Consider the following 6,000-nt stretch of genomic DNA (forward strand, 5'->3'; position numbering starts at 1 on the left):
GCTCATAGGGGTCATATGTCATATGATTGTTGGGTTTTTCTCTGTATCTATGAAGCGCCTTAAGGTGACTTTTGTTGTGATTTGGCGCTATATAAATTGAATTGAATTGGTTTTCTTTCTTTTCTAATGTTTCTGGTCATTTTTCACAGTTAAACAAGTAACTTTGAGGTTACTTCATCGTTTTCAGCTGTTATCTGTATAAATTTTTTTCCTAATAATTACATTTCTGCAAAATTATAGCAGTTCTGGTAAGTTGTAATATTTCTGCCAAGTTATTAATTTTTGACTAAATTATTACATTTCTGCTAAGTTGTAGCTTCTGGTAAACTACAACATTTCTGCTGAATTGTTATGTTTCTTCTAAGTTATTGCATTTCTGATAAGTTATTACATTTTTGCTAACTTGATGTTGTTCTGCAAAGTTATTAAAATTTCAACAACTTTTTAAACACTGACTTTGATTTCTTCAGCTTCTTCAGCTATTTTCAACTATTTTCAGCAGACAGCTTCAGCTTTACAGCATGCACACTGCATTTTCGCAGGAAATGCAAATTTTTCTAGTATAGATTTGTTTAACTGACTGAAGCAATGACAACAGTCTTCTCCTGAACACCAACACCAAGGAGGTGGTAAAGAGTTCACCAGACCTAAAAACAAAACAAAACAATGCAGGACAGTCTGCAAAGATGTTGAGTCAGTCAGACATCGTGCAGAGCAGATGAGGAAGAAGTTGTAATCTAAAATGGAGAACAATAAATACAGCCACCTAAGCATCCTCACAGGACAAGATGAACTGCAGTGAGAGGGTCATCTTACTGCACTGCAGGACTCAGAGGTTCAGGAGGGTCTTTATCCCCATTGCCATGAGGCTTTTTAAAAGAAACTACTCACATGTTCTTCTCACATTTATTTCTTTTACTCTAATAAACACTGGTAGTAATCATATGAATTCTGAGCTAAATGGACTTGCCCTGATAGGCTTCAGCCAGCACAGAAGCTAATACACCACAACACTTAGGGAAACTGAAACTGACTGTTATTAATGTTTTCAAACTGTTTAAGAAAAACATATATAATCTTTCAGCCTTCTAAAAAACACACATAAAAACAGTATTATATGATGTTGAACATACAGATAGGCAGTTGTTGGCCTACAGGAGTGTTCTTTATCGAAGGTTTTAAGTGCTTAAAAAGTCTGTTAAGCTCTGTACAGAGCATGCAATGTAACTGTACATTAGAGAGTGTTTTATAAACCATGTCTTCTGTTTCATTTAATAAACATGAGACTGCTTTATGCATTTTCAGCTATTTATTAGATTTTATCAGATTAAAAAACACTTAGCATAAGAATGCAGTTGAAACTATAACTTTTAAATATTGTTTAAATGAATGAACATAGCAACTTGAACATTTTAAAAAATACAAACAAAACAAATGAACTATATTTATATATATAGATCTATATATATATATACATATCTATATCTATATCTATATCTATATATATATCTATATATATCTATATCTATATATATATCTATATATATCTATATCTATATATATTTATTCTGGTTTTTTTATGTGTACTATTTGTTTTCCTTTGATTTTTACAGTAAAAGTGATCCTGTGCTTCTCAAACTCCTCCTCGTAGGGCTTCCACATTTCCTCTTCAATGAAGAGGGTTTCTCCAGTTAGAAGGAGAACTTGCAGCTGGGTGGACTGCAGTGCACTGCACTGCTCTGCAGTGTCCACACCAACTACAGTTACTTGAGTACTTTCATCTTCCTTTGTCTGTCAATACACAAAAAGCATATATTTAATATGGTAATCACGTCTTGATGCATGCTCAATGATCCATGTAAGTAAATCCCAAAAGGATGATTCTGTTCATCTGGACGTAGCATTTTCAAGTGGGAGAAATTTTTGTCACTCATCCAGGTGACTTCTTCAGTCTGTTTTACCCAATCTTTTAAACAGTACATTGCATAATGACTGAAACTAGCCCACTGAAGAAGCAATAGGCTGGGAGGTCAGTTAATTGGTCAGTAATATACAAATTGTCACGGGCACTGATCAAAGACCACAGAAACCTGCAGTCCGCTGAGACTGAAGAAGTCACTTGGATGAGTGATGAAACATTTCTCCCACTTGAAAATGCTACGTCCAGATGAACAGAGTCAATCTTTTGGACCACCTATAATTCTAAACATTTTGGCAAATGACATTGCTATTACATGTTGGTACAAACATATGGCTTCTTCATACCTCAGTCTTTGTATGGGAAGTTGACTGGAGCTGTACTCCATAGGCGGAGCGGTGCACTTTCACATGGGAGATCTTTACCTGATCTCCCACACGAACGTCAACAATTGACGCCTCCCTCCACAAGGAGACAGTCATGGTATGTCCATCCTGAAATCACAAAAATGACAGAATGAAACATTTATTCATTAACTAATGGAAATCTCAAATATGCCTATTTTCACCATTTTCAATATTACACTTTAGTTGCACCATTACCTGTTTTAGCTGGAGAGTGCGTATTGGCACCAGTTGTTTGCCTGAGCAAACTGTCCTCACTGCCGAACACTGAAAATTCAATTAAAATATAATGTCAGTTATAGTGATTGCATAAATCTGTGTGTGTACATCTAGGTGCTACTTTCTTGACTTACTACATCTATTATTTTATTATTGTTGTTAATGATAAATCTACAACCATTTACAAAATAATAGTGGTTGATCTTGTTCTCACAATTTTGTGTTTGTTTGACAAGAACAATAAAATTATTATTTTTACTTTTAAAGACAAAAAAGTAATGGTTTCTTTGAAAACCTGAAGCAATATCAATTCTGATGGAACCACAAATATTTACCTCCACAACCTCCCCTTCCACTGTCATGAGCCCTCCAGATGTTGGGCTCATCTTTAGTGGTGTTGCTGGGGAAGGTGGATTAAGCAGCTCCTCCGCCTTTATGATGAGGGCCTCCGAGACTGCCAGGGCAGGAGCTTTAAAGAACTGTGTCCTCGCAGTGATATTGATGAGATAAGGGGGAGCTTGGCCCCTCAGCTCATGTCCCCTCATCATGTAGGACATGTCCTGTTTTACTTTGGAGGAGAACTCTTCAAACAAGGTGATCTTCAGCACTGTTTCACCGTCTGTGATTGCTGCCACTTTATTTTTTTTTGTTGACAGTGCTTTGACCTCTCCATCCTCAGTAACCCAGCTGATCACCTGATAAATACATAAATAAAGAAATGTATTTCTATGATCTTACTCCATAGTCACGTTCATACATGTGAAAGTCTACATCATATGATTGTTGGGTTTTTCTCTGTATTTATTATTGTACGATCTACTGTACAATATAAAGCGCCTTAAAGCGACTGTTGTGATTTGATGCTATATAAATAAAATTGAATTGAATCACCTTTAGCTGGTCACAACATTTCAACACCCGGATATGAATGGGTGGGGGCCGGAAATACGGCGTCTCAGGCTGGTTGTCAGTCAGTTTCCTTAAGGCCATTCTGAAAAAAAAAAAAGCAAAATAAACACATTAACAGGTTCATACATTTCTGCTGGATCCAGTTCTGACAGAATACAGTAACACCTGTTGCTTTCATGTCATCTCTTCACATTTTGATATAAAACAAACACATCATGAACTTCCTCAACCCTACGTGTGTTTCTGAGGTTCCTGCTTGATATTTACATACCTGAAAACATTTCAATATTTTTGTAAAAACACAAATTATCTTTACAAAATGTTGGTCTGAAAATTAATTAAACGCTTATGAGCCTTCATAAAATACATACAAATATTACAGCACATGTAAGTCTATCCAATTCACTCTGGATGGAACGCAGAAAAAAAATCACAATTTTCTTTTCCCCACTTAAAACCCTTGGTAGGCCCTTAAAAAATGCACCCTCTAAAGGCCCTAATGGACCTAAACGTCCACCCCCCAAAAAGTGCAATAAAAAGATTATATATTCATATTTTTTTCCACTTTAAATTGGTCAGTCTTTTAAAACTACTTCTCCCTGAAATATTCATATAAAGTTTTAATTACATTTTCGTTGTTTTAACCCTTTAAATCCCAGGTTTATTACATGAGCGCCCTGTTTTTTTAGGCCCAAAAAACAAAAAAACTTAATATTTTAAAAAAAAAACATTTGAAGTAATATTCGTTTGTTATTATAATTAGGCCTTTGGATGGACTAAAGATTGGCACCAAGAGTCATTTCGATCGCCTTTTATTTTTTTTCCAGGAGCGCATTTCATAAAATGCACACTATCGACCACGCCCAAAAAGTGCAATAAAAATATTAAATATTAATTTTTTTTTCACTTTAAATTGGTCAGTCTTTTAAAACTACTTCTCCCTGAAATATTCATATAAAGTTTTAATTATATTTTCGTTGTTTTAACCCTTTAAATTACAAAAAAACTAAAAAAAAAACTAAAAAACTAAATATTTTCCCAAAAAAACATTTGAAGTAATATTTGATTGTTATTATAATTAGGCCTTTAGATGGACTAAAGATTGGCACAAACAGTCATTTCGATCGCCTTTTATTTTTTTTTTCAGGACCAGAAAATGGTCTCCAGGCGGCAAATGCTCCTCCTCTAGGCCGAAATAAGTGCATGTTGCCGGGGTAAGTCGCGACGATCACCGGGGCACGATCACCGGGGACTGCTTTTTCCAGCCCACACGTCCGATACCACGTGACAACAAATACGTCATTTCCTGTTGACTAAAAAAAAAAAGCACCCTCTCATGGTCCTAGGGACCAAAAAATGGTCCCGCACGATCAGCGGGCGAAGCCGGTGCTGCACGCCGGAAATGAGGCTTCATTTCCGGCAGGTCTGTCCAAGCAGCCCGCTGTTTTCCAGCCTGGGGTCAAATGTGGAGCAAGGGCGCCACCCGGTGGACAAATAAAAAAATTACAACTCTAAGGCCAATAGACCAAAACGAGACGGAGACATGAGTAATCACCAGGGCATTAACGGTAATAATTCTGCAGTGAAAAATAGCGTTTATAATGGAAGTCAATGGGACGAAAACGTCCACTAGGGCTCTAAGAGGATGTGTATTGTTAGCTTAGCCACTGAAGCTAATTTAAGGAAGTCAGACTTGAATTTTGAAATAAAATTATACCAAACTTTTTTTTGGAGAATTTGGCTATATTCAATTAAACACAGTGCAAATGGCTTGGAATCGAAAAATGCAAAAGCCACAAAAGTTCCCCAGGGCCTTTCAGGTGTTTAATTGTTTTCAGATAATAATTAAAATAATTATTAATTAAAATAATACTTGAAAATAGGTTACAGTGGACAATAGAAAACAATGAATCATCATAGGAAGATTATCTGAAAAAGGATTCATGCTCCTGAAGTGAAAAACAGCAACATTACAGACATCTTAAAGATTGCCTGCCTGCCCTTCCCCCTCCCCCAACACACACAGGCCAGGTGCACACACACAAACAAAAACATAGTGCGCCTGCTTGGTCTCTGTGGCTTTAGTTCATATTGGCTCCCCTTTTTAATCATTTGAGCCAATAAAATTATAGAATTACTGTCCCTGCTTTTTGGTCAGTCCCGCCCTCCTTAACTGGGCAGAAAATGGCAATTTTATGACCAGAAACAGCAAAGTTGGGAGACGGTTGCCAGGGCAGAGTGCCAGCCTTAAGCAATTCTTTCCTACTAACAGCCCAAACGTAACGTCTTAAAGTTTATAAAACTGTTATAGATCTGGAAGATTTGTCTGATTCTGTAAGATCTTAATATTTCATAAAAAAATAGATGCCATTTTCATGAATACATTCAGATAGTTTTTTCAATTAAATATCCCTGAAACAATAAGTTCATCAAACTATGACACCTACAAATACATTGCTATCAATACTAAATGTGAATTTATCAAAAGTAATTTTTTTTCTTCGAGAGAAAAATGGAGATACACATATATAAAACATTCATAGGCCGATA

Source organism: Rhamphochromis longiceps, linkage group LG5, assembly GCF_057381845.1.
Source record: "Rhamphochromis longiceps isolate RC_006_pf linkage group LG5, R_longiceps_female_GT1.1, whole genome shotgun sequence".
In the NCBI taxonomy this organism is placed as follows: Eukaryota; Metazoa; Chordata; class Actinopteri; order Cichliformes; family Cichlidae; genus Rhamphochromis; species Rhamphochromis longiceps.